Source organism: Jatropha curcas, chromosome 1, assembly GCF_041381405.1.
Source record: "Jatropha curcas cultivar XTBG-Jc1 chromosome 1, XTBG_Jcur_1.0, whole genome shotgun sequence".
Taxonomy (NCBI): domain Eukaryota; kingdom Viridiplantae; phylum Streptophyta; class Magnoliopsida; order Malpighiales; family Euphorbiaceae; genus Jatropha; species Jatropha curcas.
In genome coordinates, this window is record NC_143151.1 from 20,904,673 (window position 1) to 20,926,018 (window position 21,346).

Below are 21,346 nucleotides of genomic sequence, written 5' to 3' on the forward strand. Positions count from 1 at the left end.
GTGAAAATTTCATTTTAAAGATTATATACATTGAAAAAAATGAAATCTTTATGTCACAAATTTACATGAAATATTTTATATGATTATACATAAAAATAAATTATCTATAAGTAATATGAAAATAAAGGATTCAAAAGGTTTTTTTCAAAAAAATAAAAATGAAAATTTTATATCATACATCTATGTGAAATATTTACATTATTATACGTAAAATTACATTATTAAAAATGATCTTAAATTTTTATATCATAATGACAACAATTTTGGATAATTATTTTTATAAAATTCATAAATGATTCTAATACCAAATTAAAGAATTTATAAATTTAAATCCTTGAAATTGTAATTAATTTTGATATAAAAATAAGAGTTTAGATTATATTTTGAAGGTGATTGGTTACAACTTTTAAAAATTGAATAACAAAATTTTATAAAATCTACAAGTCGTAATATTTTGGACGCCTACAAATTAATGGATAAAATTGACATGGTATAGAATTAAGTAATAGGTTACATTTTAAAAAACATAGACCTTTTTTTTAAAATAGAACAATACACTTTATAATTTATAGGTTACAAATATAATTTTGATATACAAATTAAATTTCAAGTTATATTTTGAAGATCAGAAATAAAATTCAACTTAAATAAAGTGCACAAGAACTATAAAAAAATTTTAGTATAGAAATTAGCATATAAACTATATGCTCAATATAATATGAATAAAAAATTAAATCATGAGCATCACAAAATTTTTAAATTATTGTTTAATAATTAAGCTTAATGTTTTTTATTTTAATTATTTGTCAAAAGGGTAATTAATACTTTCACTGTTGTTGAAAAATTTACATTAGTGTTAATACGATGTGTGAATAATAAATAGTGACCTATTTTATAGGTAGCAAGTTATTGAATGTGCTTTAAATCCAATGATTCATAATTTAAGTAGATCAATCTAATGGAGAATAAATGTTTCTTTATAGATACGAAATTTTAAACTTATGTACCCTTAACAATTATTGTTGTTAGTATTGAAATGAAATGATTTGATTTTTATTTTTCAAAAGATTTTGAATTAAATTTAAATTAGAAAATTCAAAAAAATATTATAATATTAATTGTTTGCAAAAAGAAATCAGTTAAATTAAAAATCAAATCGAAAACTGCCTAAATTGAGTTTTAACCATTTAAGAACCAAGGAGAATTGAAACGATCCAAAGAAATATTTTCAAAACTTTTTCATTTAAAAGTCTAAATATTAATTTTAACCAAATATATTATAGGATATTTTTACAATTAAAAATAGTTTTGTGAATTATTTAAATAAATTCTAATAATGAATACATTATTTGTTAAACCAAACTTGAAAACTATGTTAAACCCATTAGAAATCCATCAATGAATTGAAAACCAATCAAAACTCCTGATTTGGGCCAAATCAGATTCTAATTGAACTAAACCGACTTAGGACCAATGAGAAATCTCTAGAATATGGGAAATACCCGATGGATCCTAACCCAAAAAAAAAATCTCTCCTTCCCGATTCCGCCGACACAGCTCCTCCCCACATGCGTTTTCCGTTCACCGTCCTTAATTGCCAAACGGACCACCTCTCCCCGCTAACAGCTCCACCGGCCACCGGCTTCTCCATTCCGCCTCCTGTTATTGCGTAGCAAGAGAGAGAGGGAGCTGCGATTTCGATTGACATCTCGCTTTTCTCTCCTCGTTTCTCCGGCGACTCCATCGCCGTAAACATTCAGCTCCGCCACCCTCTCCCTCTGTTTGTCTCTGTGTCTCTGTCTCTCTTTCTGTTTCGGCTAGCGCAGCAAAGTTGAAACTGCGATCTCGTCGTTCAATCGGGTCAGCGCCACTCTTGATTCTTTTGGCTTTTTCCGGCGTAACCAGCCAAGCTCCACCTGCAAGACATAGTGCTCCACTAGATTCCCTCTATCCTTGGCTCGGTTCCAGAATTTCAAGGAGATCATCGAGAGATACAGTCGCAGCAACTCCAACAACGGCCTCCATCTCAACCGTTGTCGACCTCCAGCGCAATAGGTGAGCCAAAGTCGAGTTTCATGCTTCCTCTTCCAATAGTTATGCGATTTATTTTAGTATTGTTACAAAAATCATAAAAAAAAGGGGGTATAAGGTTTCTAAGTCAATGTTTAAGTTAGATTAGGATTAATTTCTCAACCAATGTGAAAATTAACTTGATGGCTATTGCTTTGAATCATGTTATTTGAGGAAAACCAAGGTTCTAAGCTTCTGTTAAGCAAAATTCTAAGAGAGTATTTAAAATAATTTGCAATTGAAACTATACGTTGAATGCTTGTAGAGTAACGACTATATTAATGTATTTCTTACAAGCTTTGATAGGGGATTATAATTTTTTTTTTATATATTGACAGCAGCTTTATTGTTGCCTTTATGAGTTTGACAATATGAAGGTTTGAAAGGAAGGTTGTAAATTTATCTTTTGTTGGGAAATGGATAAGTTAGCAATTAGGAAATGAGTTTTGGTTAGAGGTTAGGAACTCTCAGCAGTTGACAGCATCTAGCTAGAGGAACATCATGGGTTTTACTTGAACTAAGCTTGTATAAGAGCCTGAACTTGTTTTCTTTAATTGGTAATGTTTGTGGAAGCATTTAAAGATAAAATTTGATAAGAAATCACAAATCTCCTACAATGGCAACCACTACTATAGTTGTATGTTTGAGATATTTCTCATATATGTAGAAGATGATGAATAACCTTAAACCATTGATGGGAAATGAATGAATTAGCATATGGGAAACAAATTTGGATTGGATAACAGTGATTCTCCTTGAATGGCAGCAGCCACATTGCTTATTATTGCTTACTCTTTTATGAGTTTTGAAAATATTAAGATGAGATTTGATATTATGTACCTGTATGTCAGTGGGAAATGAATAATTAAGCATGTTTAGGACAGATTTAACTCAAAAACTGAGGTGTTTGTTGAATCGACAGTAGCTAGTTAGACGAAGTTCTATAAACATGGGAAAAGTAGAGTGTTATGGTCCCGGGTTACAGATCTGGTTATGGGTCTGTGGGTTAAGGGTGTGGATGGCGTTTGAGTGGCAGGGTTGAGGGATTTCTTTTTATGACCTATGGTGACTGTAGTTCAGGCTCTAAAGAGGGAACCTGGAACCTCTTGAGACTATAGTGCTCAAAGACTTGAATGATTTTTGAAGCTCCTGTTCTCATTGATGTTCTTGTTTAAATACAGAAGTGAGGCATAACTACCTCCTACATCAAAGGAGCACTACTTCTAAGTGGAGGAACACCCTCCTCAACTAAGAACATGAAAAGAAAGTGGAGGAACTCCCTCCTACAAAACAGAAATCACAAAACAAAAGAATTAACTAAATGCATAAAGCAACTGAAATAGTTGAATGAATCAACTCCATATGGCAGTTAGTTTAGGAGTTCAATGCGTGGCTGTTTGGTCTTGGGCCCATGAGTGAAACGTGTGTAGACTTGCAAAGGCTTAGTAACATAGCGCGCTTAGTTGTATGAATATAATCTTCAGTAACAATCAATTTAAAAAAAAAAAAAAAAGGATTATGATGATAAATTTTAATAATAGGGATAATGAATTACGTATGAGTTCTTATTGAATGTTAGCATATTAGTAGGGTAGCAATGGATAATAACTAGGAATGCCGATTTTAATTTTGAAATGGCAGCAGAGTTTTGTGTGTGTGTGTGAAATGGCAGCAGAGTTTTGTGTGTGTGTGTGTGTGTGTGTGTGTGTGTGTGTGAAATGGCAGCAGAGTTTTCGTGCGTGCTTGCGTGCTGCAGTGCGTGCACGCGTGCCGCGCGTGCGTGCATCCGTGCGTGCGTCCGTGCGTGCGAATAAATGGACTTATAGTGTATGTGTGTGTGTGAATAAATGAACTTGTAAACTGTAATGCTTATTTATATTTGATGGGAGATTTAAATGGGTTCATTAGCTAAGATTATGTTTGGTAAAGACGATGGGTTCATTAGCTAAGATTATGTTTGGTAAAGACGATGATTCGTGGATCATCAAATGGAATTATGAAATCACGAAATCTTACTTAATAACAAAGAAAATGAAAGAGTCTGAAAATTATCGTTGTGTATCATTATTAAAGGTATATATATAATTGGATAGTTGTATTAATAAGGTAAGGAGATTAAGCAAATGTCAATTTCCACTTGTTTATTTGCTTAACCTTAGTAAAGATGAATTATTTGGATTGGAGATTAAATCTTGATATTGTTAATTGGAAGGAGAATGGGAATTTAACTTGATTGATTGCCCGACAGATGGGCTGTGTAGGTGCTGATGTTGTGTCATGTGCTTGACTGATTGATTGTTCATTTTAGCATTTTAGGAAACATTACACGTAAATGCCTGTATTGTGCGTTGTTTATTATTATTCAAACTTACTTGTTTCTTTTTGTTTAACTTTTATTTTTCAGGAAGTAGATTTTGTTTTCCTTCGGCTAAAGCTCTGTCTTCATTGCAGAGCTAGAGAAGTAACTTGTAATTTTAGTGTTATTTTAATTATGTTATTTAATGTATGGAAACTCAGTCTTATCTACATGTAGTTCGAACTCTGTAATTGTAGATTGTGAAAATACTATGTAAGAATAGGTTAATCGATGAACTTATGTTGATGGATTGGATTTTATCCAATTAGATCATATGATGAGTGTTGTGTGATAAATTGGGGTTTGTGTTTGGAATATTTATGATTTTGTGATTGGCCATAATATGAAATGGTTATATGACTTGTTATATACAATAATATGGGCTCACTCTTTCATAAATTCATTTAGATTGGGTAGACTTGGATATTCCAGGCTTACTACGGGTTTTAGGGCCTTGAGTTTACCTAGATCTTAGTACCGGTCCAGCCCATGGTCTCGGGTTGTGACCTTCTGAAATCGATTTGAACCGAACTTATTTGGTTTGGACCAAACCAAATTATATACCAGCAAAAGAAATAAAACTAGGGAAAATAATTAATCTGTCCTTGAGGTTTAACCAAACCAATTAAGTAATTCAGTAGTTTGGCAATATTAATTAATAGTCTCTCAAGTTTATTTTCGTCAAACCACTTTCATCCATTTTCTCCAAATTTTTTCGTTAAAACCTCTACAAAAGATTAAAATGCTCTTAACACATAAGAATGAAAAATAATTAATTCGTCTTTGAGGTTTGACCAAATTAAGTGATCTCTGTAGTTTAGCAATATTAATTAATGATCCCTCAAATTTATCTGCATCAAACCATTTGGTCATTCTGTTTATTTTTTTCTAATTTTTCTATTAAAACCTTAAAAAAAGATGAAAATATCATCACACTTAAGACGAAAAAAATTAAACTAATTTATTATTTGCTTTATAACGGAGTGACACTTAAGTCTTATCAAATTTACAATTGAAATTTTGCAAAAATGTAGAATTTTTTTTTCTAAAATATTCTTACTATTCCTATGGTCCTACCTTCATTTCATTAGTTGTAGTTTGTAATGAATTATATAAAATAACTTGTTCTCTTGAGTTAAATGCCTATTATTTTTATTAAAATTAACTCGATGTATATTTTTCTTTTTCAGCTTTTTGTGGTGGCTCAAGACAGTAAGTGACACATTATGTTATCAAATTTTTTCTTTTTTGGGTAAATATCAAATAATCAATGTGTACCTTGAGTCTTCGTTTTCCCTCCACGCCAAATTAAAATTCTAACCCAGGTTAGTTTAGTCTTTTTCTTCTTAAATGTTAGGGTATTTAAGTCTTTTTCGAAGGTTTTAATAGAAAAATTTAGAAAAAATGGATGGAAGGACCGAGTGATTTGACAGAGATAAATCTCGGAGATCATTAATTAATATTGTCAAACTACTGGGTGACATAGTTAGTTTGGTTAAACCTTAAGGACTAATTAATTATTTTCACATAAAATTAGCATAAAAAAAACCTCATTCTTCTTTCTCACCAACGCTGATAGCTCTCTCCCTCTTTCTTTTGTTCGTTCTCCAACCACCGACCATTGAATCTGGTGATTAAGGGCTCTAAACTTAAAAGCTTGATGAGAGGAACAATTTGGTGACTTTGGGTTGCGAAATAAGGGTCTGGATCGAGAAAAAACTCGGTCGGTGTGTCACCGCTGTGATTCCGTCTTCTGGTGATCCATGCTGTTTTCGACGAGACTAGGCCTAGAGGTGGGTCTCGATCGACTCCTCTCCTCTAGGCGAACCTTTCCCCCTCCACCAATTCCAGTGCTGAAGCTTTAATGACAAGACCGCCATGGATGGCAGTGGCGAGGCTACTGTCGAGGCCATTTCCTGCCAAATGAGACACACCCCGTCCAAATTCATCACAGATTCTGAGTCCCCATGAAATTTCTAGCGTTTTGGTGTACATGTTGCTCAGTTCCGGCAATAGTCGATTTTTCAGCCATCGTGTACAGTGGCCGACGTCGACATTCTGGTGACCAGTCTGCAAGACTCCGGCGGGGCCATAGGAGCCAGAATTCTTATCTCGATTCGGGCAGTGGGATGGAGTTAACGAAATTTCTATTGGTGAGCCCTAAGACTTTGATACTAAATTTTTCGATAATAATAAGAGTTTGTTGATCTAATTTTATTGTTTCAGTTTAGTTGAGCTAAATGCATAATTAAAACAGAAATTTATTAAAATGTTAACTTAACTGAGTCAGTTGATCGATTAACCTAAATCGAAGGGAAGTTAGATTAAAATCCGATATCTAGTTATCGTTTTGATGGATATCCACTTATTATTTATATAGTTCAAATGTTATGTAAATAATGAAGGATGAGTTTTGATTAAAGTTAATGCTCGATGGATGGGCTGTATATTGAATTGTGCCTTCGTATACGTGATTTGATAGCTATCCCGATTTACAAGGTAGATGCAACTAGATTTTCGGTAAAATGTATAATAACGAATTAAAATAATTATATCATTAAGAGAAATGACTAATAAAATTACCGGTACTCGTATTACCAATATAATAATAATAATAATAATATTATTATTATTATTACTGCTACTACTTACCAAAGGACTACAAAATTTATTAAAGTTTATATATCAGAGTAAATAAGTAAATAAAGTAATAGTAGATATACGATTTGATAAGTTAAGACTAACTATTACATTAGCCAAAAGATAGTCCTATTAAGGACGATAAAGAACTGTGAGTAGAGTTAGATAATCTGTATCACTTATGCATTATACAATCATGCATACATGTATAATATGATATCTACGTGAAACATGCATACATGTAGAAGTGCCATATAAGCGTGTATGCCATAAGCCGCATCAAACACATATAGTTTTATATTGGAATATATAGAGATGTTGGATATCATACACTGTGTGAGTGATATGAAATTTTGTGATTGGATATGAGTTATCTGTGATGTGCCATGGAATTAGAATAATATGGGTCACCTTGGGGTGAGAGCACGAGCATGGTGAGAGTGCCGACAATGGGTCGTAAGCGAGTGGAGTGGCGCCCCCCCATGTGTACTCTGTAATTTGATGCTCATCGATGATAAAAGAAAAAGAAAGAAAAGTAACAAAAAGGAAAAGAACAGGAAAGAAAAGAGAAATAGATGGATGAGGTCCCTCCAGCCCGAACGGTGATGGGCTCCTTCAGTGCACTTGACACAAGGATCGTGAATTATTTTTTTGAAAATTATTTTAAAGCATGCTTTGAGGGTGAGCATGATCCTTGTTTATAATGGGTGATTCCACAGACTAATGTCCACTGTTTGATTACCTGAATTATTGTGACTTGTTAAGTATGCGTTCATACTTGCTTGTTCATCCATAGTTCGCGGGAGGGCTACTAATTATATAACATGATTATCATATGTATGACTGTGTGGGGTGAGAGGGTTATCTAACCCTATTCATTGAGTTTGGCACTCACCCCTGCCTCCTTATTTTTCTATGTAATAGAAGGAAAGAAGAACCCTATGAATCATACTGAGTTAAGATGCAAATAAAGAAAAATAATAATAGTTGTATTATGTATATGCAATATATATATATATATATATATATATATATATATATATATATATAATTTATAGAGTTCCACAATTGTATCCGAAATGGGTTGTAATTAAATAATATGGATTTATGTATTAATTACATAAATAGTATTTTCGATATGTGTGTGGAGTATCGAATTAGGCTTGGATTATGAAATTATGATTATTGGGAATGAGGCCACGATTGTGAAGAGAATAAGCTTAATTGATTCCGGCTTACTACGGGCCTAGGAAGCCTTAAACTCATCTAGGCCCTAGTGCCGGTCCACCGTTGAAAACGGGTCGCGACATGAAATGTGTAAAATATTTTTCAAACCTATAAGTTTAAGTATAAAATAAGTCGTTTATAAAATTTAGAATGCCTGGAAAGTTGAAAGGTTGAAAAAGTAAATTTATGCATTCAGAAAAAAAGAAATTAATATTAAAATAATAATTATAATTGAGTGATCGGATAGAAGTTGTTTCCAATTTCTTTTGGACCAATGCAACATAAAAAAGTATTTGGCCTCTATATTCCAAAGTCAAGTCATCTAAATAATTTTCTATATATCAGCTATGAAAGTTCAATAAAGATTATTAGTTTCAAATTTTATATATAAATCAATTTTTTTAATATAATTTCTTTTGAATTTCATTAAAAACTTCAAATCAATACAAATAATACATGGAGGACGTTACCCCTCGCCTGAAGACTAGACATAGAACAAACTAATTAGAATTAAAATAGTTATTGTTTGCTGATCTAATAAAAAATCCAAATGAAAATTGGAAGGTGAATTTAAAAAAATTGATAGATCTTCAAAGTTGTTGGCTAGACAACCTCCCTCAACCTTATATACATAGCCTAATTATCCATGAACTAGTTGCTTTCTGATGAACATATAGGATTTGAACCACTGAATCCGATGGATAAATATGCAGCACTATCAGGTTCCAAAAGACAAAGATCATCATGTATTTAAAATTTTCTCCACAAATTTCACATTTGTTCAAATAAACAAAACAAATGTAAATACTTCACATAAAATGGCATACTAGATGGAGATAAATCACAAAAAAATAGCAGAAATATAAATAATATAGATTTGTGTTAAATAGATATAGATTTATAATTTATTTAACTAAAACATAAAAAAATTGCAATAAAACAAAAAATAATAGGGAGGGTTTGTCACAAGAGATAAAAATCAGCCTCTCCTCATATCTACATGCTTGGTTTTTGTGTTTGAATGGAGAAAATGAAAGAAAATTTGAATGGAGAAATGGAGAGCGTGCGGCTAAACCTATACACGTTCCTTGTAACCTCTAGGTTCTCATATATACATCAATTAGGTTTATGTCTTGTCAGTGATAATTTAAGTTTAAAATTTTCATCACAAGACATAATAGGAACTTAGTCAAGTCGTCTAAATAATATAAATTCTTAATTTCAGATGACGCATATATATGTAGCTTTCATTTTTATAATAATTTCATCTATATATATGTATATAATTAAGTGGTGCTAAATGATTTAAATTAAACTTGACACAACTTTCACTGTAGCAGATTAAAATATCTAAAATGCCCTTATATGTATATTGCGAGCAAAATCTGTTGCATGAACTTAGTGAAAGTTGTACCTAACCGGCTTGGGCCAAATTTATTTTTCGTGTGCATATATATAATTGTACATTTGAAAGTGAACTTTTTTTCAATTTCAGTTACTATTTGAGAAGGAAAACATTACATTAAGGCTAGCTACATTTGGTTAATCATTAGATTATTTATGAGAATATAACATCAACAATAAATTAAAATATTAATAATAATTTTTAAAATATATTAGATAGTTGTTATATAATCTGTTATTTTAATAGAATCTATTATGATAACCAGTTAATATCCATTTTAATATGTTACTTTAAATAATGGTAATAGTTTTGGATTTCTATTGCATTTAGTTTTAGCTACTATTGATGTTTTGACCAGATTTTTTTACTTAATTTATCTAAGTTAGGTTAGACGTATACAGAGGCCTATTAGCTCGGGTTAATATTTAGATAAAATAAATTTTTTTTTGACATTATGAGTTAATAAAATTTAATTTTCTTTACTGATAAAAAAAGGGTAATGCATAACTTAAATTTTTTCCCAACATTCACTTCAAAAATTTTCTGCATGTGGTTGTATATATTTCCCCGTTTCACATACCGACTTTTGTCTTTTTGTATAATGAATTAACAAGTTATTGCTTTTTCTTTGAGATTGAACTTTCTTGACCCGATCCATGGGCCAATTATATGGATCAAATCAGTTTTTTTAAATTTAGAAAAAATAATTTTTTTTAAAAGAGTATCTCTCACCATTTATTAGGGAAAAAAAGATAAAAAAGATAATTTTAAAAAAATTATTGTTATTAATTTGATCCGTAAATTGAGTTGTAGACGAAATCTACACAAGTTAAATGCTCAATATATTAAAACATCCGATAACTTTACATTTTTTTACAAGTTTACTCCATTTTAATATTTGTATCAATTTTACCCCAATTATGATATTTTGTCGCCTCGCATTCTAAATCAAAGTTATTCATTTTTGTGAAACCCACTTTAACCTTGAGTTAACTTAACCCAAATTACTCAAACCATGAAGATACACCATTTTTAGTTATTTTGATTATTATATTCTGGCAATATGAGTTTTATGGACTTAGGATCGTACTTTTTTTTAAAAATATATTTTTTTTTATTTATTGGCCAAAAAACTGTTTTTATTTTTCCATAGTTAATTAAAAGGCAACGAAAATGAAAATTGTGTTTCCATCAATAAACATCGATTTTCCATCTGTTTGTAGATAAAAAAAAAAAGACATTACAAGTCAAGTCGAGTGATCTAAAAAATTTAATAATTTTTTGCCACACAAGACTTAAGTGAATATCAAATAAACAAAAGAAGAGTTCCAACTAGAATAGGAAGTAATATGCAATAAGTGACAGGCCGTGTAGGAAGGGACATGATAGTCATAATTCATAACGATAAGATAGCCGTATTATAGTCAAGACAGCCACCCATTGGTCCAGCAACGTGGTTTTCACTTATATTACATATTATATTAATTTTCATATCAAAGTCATTCTTGATTAGAGAAAATGACACCATAAGAACATAAGTAAATGGAGTTGAAGTGGTTACTCATTTTGTACAATATATTTTAACAGTATTAATTCACTCAATTCCCATCCCATATGATTATTAGGTCACATGTGCATAAAAATGACTATTTTCACCCCTATAAGAGGAAATGCTTCAAAGATTCATTCAATCAATCATAAACATCATTCTAACATTAAAATTTACTAAAATCATATTCAAAATCTAGAGTCTTATAAGGAAAATTTTTTTGTAGCACTACAAGTATTAGAAAACACAAAATATTTTTCAAATCAGCTAATTTTTGAAAACAAATGAAGTGTAAGTAAATACTAATTATTTAGTGAATTAAAAAAAAAGACTTATTTAGTCAATTACAAATACTTTTTTACCAGAATTATTAGTTGATTACAAAATTAGGTTTTAAGGAGAACTAATTTAGGAAAAGTATTTAGCTATGCCTTTACTCCATTCTCGAGTTACACATTCCACTTACCAATTTATTCTTGATAAGGTATCTTCTAGATTTATGGGTTGAACTGCTTCTGAATTATCTTTACTCAGTCTTCTTTGGCTAAGTTAGTCGTGAGCTCTTTACAAATTTACTTTATGCAATCGGCATGACTCCCTTTTTATATTTGTGATTTTATTGCTAAGTCTCGTCATCGGTTCATCTAGGGCTCTACTAATACTATGTGAAATTCAGCTCTTGTTCCTTGGGATACCCTTGTGCAACTAAAATTAAATGGGGATCTTGGTTTTATTATTAAGTATTTATTTCATGTATCAAAATGAAAACCAATGACTCTTTTTTGCCTGATTTAAATAGAACTTTTGGTGGTGGTAATGGTGTAACAATTTGGGTTCTTAGCATGGTGATAGGCATATTATATATATATATATATATATATATATATATATATATATATATATATATATATATATATGAAAGAAAGAACCTCCACATTCATTAACTTGAATAAAAGATAACAAATCAATAGGGATACTATCCCATATATGGAAACGAGCATATTTATAAGCTGCTTGTGCAAGAGTGTGAGCACCCCTAATCACTTTGTAAGTCTGGAAAGAATTGAGTTTTCTATATATCTCGTATTGAATAATACAACTCTATTTATACAACTCTGTATATAGAGTAGTTACAAAGGATAACTATAAGAGTGTAAGACTATCATTAGAATACAACTACATACAGCTATTTAATAACAAATAATATACTCAATATTATCTGTAACAGCCCCCTTCAAGCTGAACGGCAGGAGACTGCAGTCGAAGCTTGCATGAGTGAGATGCAAATAGTTGCTGCCCCAAAGGTTTGGTCCTGATATCTGCGATTTGCTCTGCACTTTTAAGAAACCGAATAGAAACAATGCCAAGCCGTATCTGATCTCAAATAAAATGATAATCAATTTCAACATGCTTTGTTCGAGCATGAAAAACAGGATTCGAAGTAAGATAGATAGCACTAACATTATCGCACCATAAAGTTGCAGATGCTGCAGGAGCATATCCAATCTCACATAAAAGAGTAGTAATCCACATTATCTCAGCAGTGGCATTTGCAATAGCTTTATATTCACTTTCTGTACTTGAGCGTGCTACCGTTGGCTGCTTCTTACTAGACCAGGAGATTAAATTGTCACCAAAATAAACTAGATAGCCTCCTGTTGACCGTCGATCATCAGGACAACCAGCCCAGTCACTGTCTGAATAACATTGAAGTGAGAATGTTGATGAAGGACGAAGCAAAAGACCTCGAGTGGCCATACCATTAAGATAACGTAGCAGTCTTTTGCATGCTTGCCAATGAACATCTGTAGCGCAACGTAAAAATTGAGCTAATTTGTTAACCGCAAAGGCAATGTCCGGTCTAGTAAGAGTTAAGTACTGTAGAGCCCCGACCACTTGTCGATACTCTGTCATAGAATCCAATAAAGTTCCTGTTTGTTTATTGAGATTTGGTGTAGTTGCCATAAGTGTAGCATAGGACTTGGAGTCTTCCATTTGTGTTGCTTGTAATATTTCAGAGAGATATTTGCTTTGAGAAAGCAATAAACCATCCGGCATCTTCGTGACCTCAGCTCAAAGGAAGTAATTTATCTCACCAAGGTCTCAAACAGGAAAGGTAGCAGCCAGCTTATGACCAAACCAATCAATGATTGAAGATTTGGTTCCCGTGACAAGAATGTCATCTACATAGACAAGCACAAATAATTTATCAACTCCATTGGTGTATATAAATAAAGAATGATCAGCCTGTGTGCTGTAAAATTGAAGAGAACATGAAAATTGCTTGAGTCTTTCAAACCAGACCTGCGGTGCCTGTTTTAATCCAAAAAGAGATTTCTGAAGTTTGCAAACATAATCCGGTTAGTACTATCAACAAAACCTTTTGGCTGCTCCATATACAAATCTTCTGTTAAGGAACCATGGAGGAAAGCATTTGAAATGTCTAATTGCCGCATATCCCATCCTTTTGTTACAGCGAGAGCCAAAAGAATGCGAACAGTAGTGAATTTCACAACCGGAAAGAACATTTCTGTGTAATCAAGACCCATCTCCTGTGTAAATCCTTTCGCAACTAGACGAGCTTTGTAACGCTCAATATGCCCATTGGAGTGCCCTTTGACCCGATACACGCATTTATTTTGAATAACATTCACATTTGCTGGCTGTGACACCAATATCCAGGTTTTATTCTTTAATAATGCTGAAATTTCCTCCTGCATTGCATCACACCATTCCTGTTTGTTTTTAGCTTGCAAGTAAGTTTTTGGTTCCTGAAATGAAGCAAATTGAGCAACAGAAGCATATTTTGGATTTGGTTTAGGATTTATCCTTAAAACCATAGGATGGACCCGAATTGGAGGTGGACTGAGTGAAGCAATATCAGAGACAATCTATAAACCCGTGGAGATTGCAGATTGTGGTGTAATTTCGGCAGAATTATGAGAAAATAATGGAGATTGAATTGGAGTGTGTGGGGAAGATGGAGTAGAAGAGAAGGATATACCTGATGAAGGCGTTGGTGAAGATGGTGCTGTACAAGTAACTTGAAGCCATGTGGGATCAGCCTGCGGTTCTTGTATACTTCTTGACACAGTCATCTTGGCATAAGGAAATTCATTAGTCACAAACCGAACATGCTTCGCCAAATACACTCGTCCTGTTCTAAAATCCAGACATCTATAGGCAGAATGAAAAGGACTTTGCCTAAGATATACACATTCAGCAGATCTGTAACTAAATTTATGATTATTGTAGGGTCGCAATAATGGGAAGACACTACATCCAAAAGGTTGAAAGGACAAATAGTGGGGATCCTTGGAGAGTAATTTAAAGAAGGGTGAAATTTTGTGCAAAACATCAGAAGGCAAGTTGTTAATTAACATAGCACTTTGTTCAGTAGCAAAATTCCAGTATTTCAAAGGTAACGAAGCATGAGCTAAAAGGGTGAGACTAGTATCTACAAGATGTCGAATTTTCCTCTCAGCTGTACCATTTTGCTCATGAGTGTATGGGCAGGCAATCCTATGAACAATACCAGTAGCCTTTAAATACCGATTTAAACGTTGATATTCACCCCCCAGTCTGAATGAAAAGCCAAAATAGGCATCCCAAATTGACATTTGATTAGCTGCTCAAACTAAAGAAAAATGTCATACACCTCACTTTTATTTCTCATGAAATAAACCCTTATAAAAAAGTCATCAATCAAAAGAACAAAATATCGATGTCCCAAACTAGATTGTACAGGTGCAGGACCCCATACATCTGAAAATACAATATCAAATGGTTTTCGACTTGTATGTTCTTTAGAAACCAAAGACATACGAGACAATTTGCCTAAGCGACAACTAGAACAAGGACTCATCTCAGTATCAGAAACTGAAATTTTATTATGCTTAACTAAATCAAACAATTTTTGAAAGTTCGGATGGCCCAACCGCCGATGCCAATCATTCATGGAAGAAGCTGCTGACACTTGATTTGCCATGGGATGTGGTCAGAGTTGAGTTAACTTGTACATGCCTTCTTCACTTGGGCCTTGCATCAGTGTGTTCTTGGTGTACTGGTCCTTTATTGCAAAATAATGGGGCCAAAATTCAAAGAAAACAGAATTATCAGTGGTAAATTTTTGAACAGAAAGCAAATTTTTTGTAATTGCAGGCACACATAAGACATTATTTAGCTTAAGCTGGCAATTTGAGTTGGAAATAAGACCATTACCAGTATGTGAAATCTGCAGACCTTGCCCATTCCCAACCAATAATTGATCATTACCTGAGTATTCATTAATAGCACTCAGTTGTTGTGAATCTGGTGTAACATGGTAATTAGCGGCAGTATTTGGAAACCAAGAAACAGAAGCAGAATCTGTCATAGAAGGAGCAGTCGGGTAAGTGCCGCTAGTGTAACCAGATTGAGTACCACTGTTATTCTGCCCAATATTTCCACGATAAAACCGGGACGACAATTCAAAGCAGTACGATTGGGTTTATTACAGATTTGGCAAGTCACACGAGTCTTCGACAAATCTGAGGGAGTAACAGGAGCAGAAGTTGTTGATCTTGGTATAGATGAACTTGAACGAAGACTGAGATTAGCCATTGGTTGATGGAGATTATTAAGAAGCAGTTCATGTGCAACCAAATGGCTATGTAACTCGAAAAATGAAACTGGTTGTGGACGAAGATTAGGATTTGTGATAATTGAACGAAATTCGAAATCCAGATTTTGATAGATTATCGCATTAAACTCAGCCAGAGAAAGAGGACGTCCAGCTGCACCAAGTTCATCGGCCAGAGATTTTGCCTTCTTAAGATAAGCAGAGACGGAGAGATCATTTTTCTTGAGTTCTTAAAGCTCAATATGTAATTGAAGCTGATGATCCTGAGATACAGCACCAAACGCGTTGGCTAGAGCTTGCCAGACTGCATATGAAGAATCGAGTCCATAAACAAGAGAGTAAACCTCTTCTGTAAGGGAGGCTAATAGCCATGAATGAAGCATCTGGTCTTTATTAAACCAATCCTTATATGCTGGATTTGGTATAGGTGTAGTATCTGTGGCAGATGCGGGTATAGTTTTTGGAGGAGCTACTTGCGAACCATCAATAAAACCATTGAGGCCTTGGAAATTTAGTATTGGACCAAACTGGATTTTCCAAGCTAGGTAATTATTGTCTTTTAATTTGATTGAAAAAGATGCAGAAGTGATAGTTGAAGAAGAAGAAGAAGAAGATAGAGGAACAAGAGCCATGTTGAGGAATTATGGTAGCTCTGATACCATGTAAGTCTGGAAAGAATTGGGTTTTCTATATATCTCGTATTGAATAATACAACTCTATTTATACAACTTTGTATATAGAGTAGTTACAAAGGATAACTATAAGAGTGTAAGACTATCATTAGAATACAACTACATACAGCTATTTAATAACAAATAATATAACCAATATTATCTATAACACACTTGTCTCCTACACCATCTAATAGCAACATTAGATCCAGAAGCTAACATGTCTTTGCAATCCTGAATAACATTACAAAATTCTGAGAAATCATTATCAATAGAGTGTAAAGTAAAAAGAAGGCTTTGTGGATCTATATAGATGCAACCTGGGGATAAGTAACGATCTTGAAAATCCATGCAAAGCACTTTCACAATGCAAGGGCTTCCACAAGAAGGGGATCCATATAGCTTTCATGAAGACTAGAAATAGCAGCAGGAAATTTCCCTTCCCCGTCCTCCATCAACGTCGCAAAAGCTAGACATACAAAGAGAACCAAACACTGCTCCATTGCACATCAGCTGCCAACCAGATGGGTGAATAGTTCCTATCATGGGAAAGTTGCATGGAGCTGCAAATTGACGCTGACTTGCGATTGGGACTACTGGGCCTTGGCTTCGCAAGAGAGCATCTAGTCTTGTGTAAGGTTGATCACCACCTGCACAATAGAGATAGGTCATAGAGGTTCTTGTCTCCACAACCAGTTATTCCTCACCTTCCATAACTATCAAAGAGTGATAAGAATTCATAAAAGATGGACCTTGCCACGAAAAGATAAAACCTACAGAAGGAAAATGTTAATAGAAGTAATAGATTGGAGTATGTGAATTCCCAATTGATGCCACACCTCCACCACTTTTGGACATCGTAACAGCACATGTTATATATCCTCATTCAAACCACACCACCCATAGCTAGGAGGCATATGCACACCTTTAAAATTGAGACTAACCCTTGTGGGGACTTCTCCTCTAAGAACCCTCCGAATAAACTCTTTAATTTTAGCAGGAGCATCTAAACACCATATCTTCCTCCATACTGCTCCCTTAATTTTTTCATCTCCTCTTTAAAGTCTATGAAGACTTAAAATCCTGATTTAACACTATAAACACCTTTCTTCTCAAAATGCCAAATAACTTTATTCTCTATATCCCTTACCCCAACAGGAATATTCAAAATACCTTGTATATCACGCACACTAAACAATTCTATGATTTTGAGAGCATCCCATTAACTCCTGTTAGGAAGAATAGAGATCTTTAATAGGCATCTCAAGCTTTATAAAACCCATCCCATCCTCCAACATAAAATTCCTTGCCTTAGGTACCCTTGGATCCCTTCCCACAATAATTCTCTCTCCATTACCAACCATCCAATAGAAGCATGCTTTAATACATCCCTAGATAAAATAACACTCTTCTAAATAAAACTCGGATTACTTCTAAGTGCATCATTTAAAAAGTCCCCCTCCACGAAGTATTTGGCTTTGAGAACCTAAGATAAAAGAGTGTTAGGTGTAGAAACAAGTCACCAACCTATTTTACCAATCATAGCAATATTAAAACAATGGAGATCTCTAACCCCATACCCCCATCCCTCTTGCACTGACACATCCTATCCCATGAAAACCAGTGAATACTCTTGCTCCTCCCCCTAAACTTAGAACCCCACAAAAATGAATTCATAATTTTTCAAGCTCATCATAAGTAGAAAGAGGGAGCATAAAAACACTCATACAATAGGAGGGTAAAGATTGTGCCACAGACTTAAGAAGAATTTCCTTACCCGCTCGAGATAGAAGTTTATTGTTCCATTTATTAACATAACTCCAAACCCTATCCTTAATATAGTTGAACCACCCCTTTTCTTCTTACCAATAAGAGAAGGTAAGCCCAAATATTTCCCTTCCCCCAAAGAGTTATGAACTCCTAAAATGCTAGAGATTTTATCTCAAACTTAAGGGAGAACATTGGGGGCTAAACAATATACTCGACTTCTGGAAATTGACTGCTTGACCTGAAGCAACTTCATAGTCCTTAAGAATCTCCTTAACTCTAGAACTTTCTCTTTCCAAGGCTTTGAAAAAAAAAAAAAAGAAAGAGTCATCAGTAAAAGAAGATGAGAAATTTTAGGTCCTTGCCCTCCTACCTTACTACCATGAATCCACCCTCGCCTCTTAGCATCCTCCAAAAGTAAGGAAAGCCCCTCCGAGCACAAAATAAAAAGATATTGGGATAAAGGATCACCTTTTCTCAAACCCCACTAAGGAATGATCTGATTAGCTAGATGCCATTACAAATAATAGAATATTTAATAGAGGAGACATATAGCATAATCCATTTAACCCATTGCTACGCAAAGTCGAACTTGACCATCATATTTTGTAAAAAATTCCAATCAGCCCTATCATAAGTTTTAGAGATATCATTTTGAGAGCAGTTGTCCCCCCTTCACCCATAGTATTCCATTTCATATTATGTAGATTTTCAAAGGCAAGAATAACATTGTCTTGAATTAACCTATTCGGAATAAAGGCAGATTGACTAGGGGAAATAATGTTGGGAAATACAATTTGAGTCTATTAGCAAGAGTTTTAGCTAAGATCTTACAAAGCACATTGCAAAGGGCTATGGGCCTAAAGTCTTTAACAGTGTCTGAATGATCTTTTTTTAGAATAAGAACAATCAGTGTATCATTTAACGAGTTAGGAAACATACCTTGAGCCAACCAAGTCCTGCAGCTATTTGCCAAATCCATACCAGTCAAATACCAATATCTTTGAAAAAATGCAGGATTAAGCCCATCTAGACTCGGAGATTTTTTCGGTGCATATGAAAAGTAGCGATGCAAAACTCTTCATCTGTTAATGGAGAAAGAAGACCCACATTGGCTTGAGCATCAAATTGTTGTGGAAATTGGGCTTTTTCCACCAAAAGCAATTTGTGAATTACTGTACTTACTAACTACACTAAATAAATTCCTAGATAAGTGGAGGAATCACAAATGGTCTCACTTAAAATCCACTTGCCTAGACAGAATTTACCTAGAAGTAATTAATTAGACAATAACCACCAAAAAATATTTTTGCCCAACAATAGCTATTAAATAAATAAAGACAAAAGCAATAAATAAGAGAGAACACCAAAATTTAACGAGGTTCGGCCAATTTTGCCTACGTCCTCGGACACTACCAAATTTATATTTCACTAAAGAAATATATAAATTGAGAGAGGAGAGAAACTTGTCTAACCCACTTAAGAATTGGAAGACAAGTTTTGGAATGAATAAAACTTAAGGAGGTAGGCTCCTTTTATAGGCAAAGGGTTCACTATTCCCTTCCTAAATTTCCAATGTGGGAATTTTAAGCCACAAACCAACACAAATTTCTTTTTCATAGGTTAAAAATGCATCATATAGTAGTAGCACTACAAGAGAAAAGCTGCTTAAAGTAGATGATTATCAAAGACCGAATGCTAACTTCATCGTCAACCCGTTCACCCCTATCATTGTGTAGACTTGCAATCTTGTTTACTATCCTGTGACCCTCAATCACAGCGTGAAAATACTTATTATTATGGTCACCATAGTTCAACCAAAAAGATTTCGTCTGCTACCTCAAATGCATATCCTCCTTCTCGAGAATCAGATTCCACTCCCTTTGCAGCTCTCATATTATGCATTATCCATCCCATCCTGTCGATCCTCTAAGAGAGCAGCTATCATCTATTTCCCTAATCGAAATTCTCTATTTCACCCTTTACCCCATAACTGGATTTGCTTAATACAATTGTTTCTCCTCTGTAATAGCGAAGACAAATGACACTCCACCCAACTCTCTTTGACGATCTGACCCAACTCCTCCTCAGCTAACCATGAATTATCAAAGCACAAAAGATGATTACTGGGGACATAAGAATCAATGTTTTCATAGAGAATAACTAGTTTATAGTCTGATATAGGCAATGTCAATACTCTAGCATAACTATTCTCAAACAACGAAAGCCAATGGGCATTACCAAAACCAATCATCGAGTTTTTCCCGGATAGTAATTTCATTATTTCTTTGCACTTCCCGAGTGAAATAGCCTATGCAAACGTAGGGCTTGTTATCTCTCAATTGGAATTTAAAAAGACTAGACCATGTCATTGGAATTTCAATTGCAAATGCAGGGCTTGGACCGTGTTATTGGAATTTCAAAAAGATTGATCCTTTCAATTGCCTCTCAAAATCCTTGCATGAGATAACGTGGCTGAGTGAGGCCACCTTCTTTTTCCTCTAGCCTCAATAGATCATTGCAAATCGCACGTGCAAACCCAATGCTTGTTACCTCAGAGAGCAAGAGCTCTAAGCATGTTCCAAGACGCTCGCCGATGACTCTTGTCTGGGTGTTTTCGCCCCGCCACCGAGCGACGCGAAGAATGCTCAATTTTTAAATTTTATTTTTTGTGGAAATGTGATTTTTATTAATAAAAGTGGTGACAAAACCTTTTTGGAATGGAATGCCGATAAATTGGTCTTATAAAACATTTGAGTCGCCACCCATTATTTCGGCAATGGGACCGTTTCCAATTTTATTTTATAAAAGTGACTTCATTTAACCCAATTTTATTTAAGGCCAATTATTTAAAAGACTGGTCAGGAGCACCAAGTGCGATTCTGGGTAAGGGAATTAGGTACGCCGGCCCTTTGGAAGCCGACGCCCGGAAAATCGGCCTCTTTTAACCTACAATTTTTAATTTATTTTAATTTAGAAAAGCCAATTTATTTAATTAAACCCAACACAAATAAATCGAATCGAGTTCCTATGCGGAAAA

General features: G+C 33.9%; 1 long non-coding RNA gene and 1 pseudogene across 1 annotated transcript; one reads left to right on the top strand and one right to left on the bottom strand.

The window, feature by feature from the left end:
- The first annotated feature begins 1,362 nt into the window (after positions 1–1,362).
- Positions 1,363–4,722, top strand: LOC149499128 (uncharacterized). The gene is made up of 2 exons (XR_016321014.1): positions 1,363–2,055; positions 4,475–4,722. It is a non-coding gene; the product is annotated as an uncharacterized LOC149499128 (long non-coding RNA).
- Positions 4,723–12,462: 7,740 nt separating this feature from the next.
- Positions 12,463–13,305, bottom strand: LOC149499129 (secreted RxLR effector protein 161 pseudogene; annotated as a pseudogene).
- Between the last annotated feature and the right edge of the window lie 8,041 nt (positions 13,306–21,346).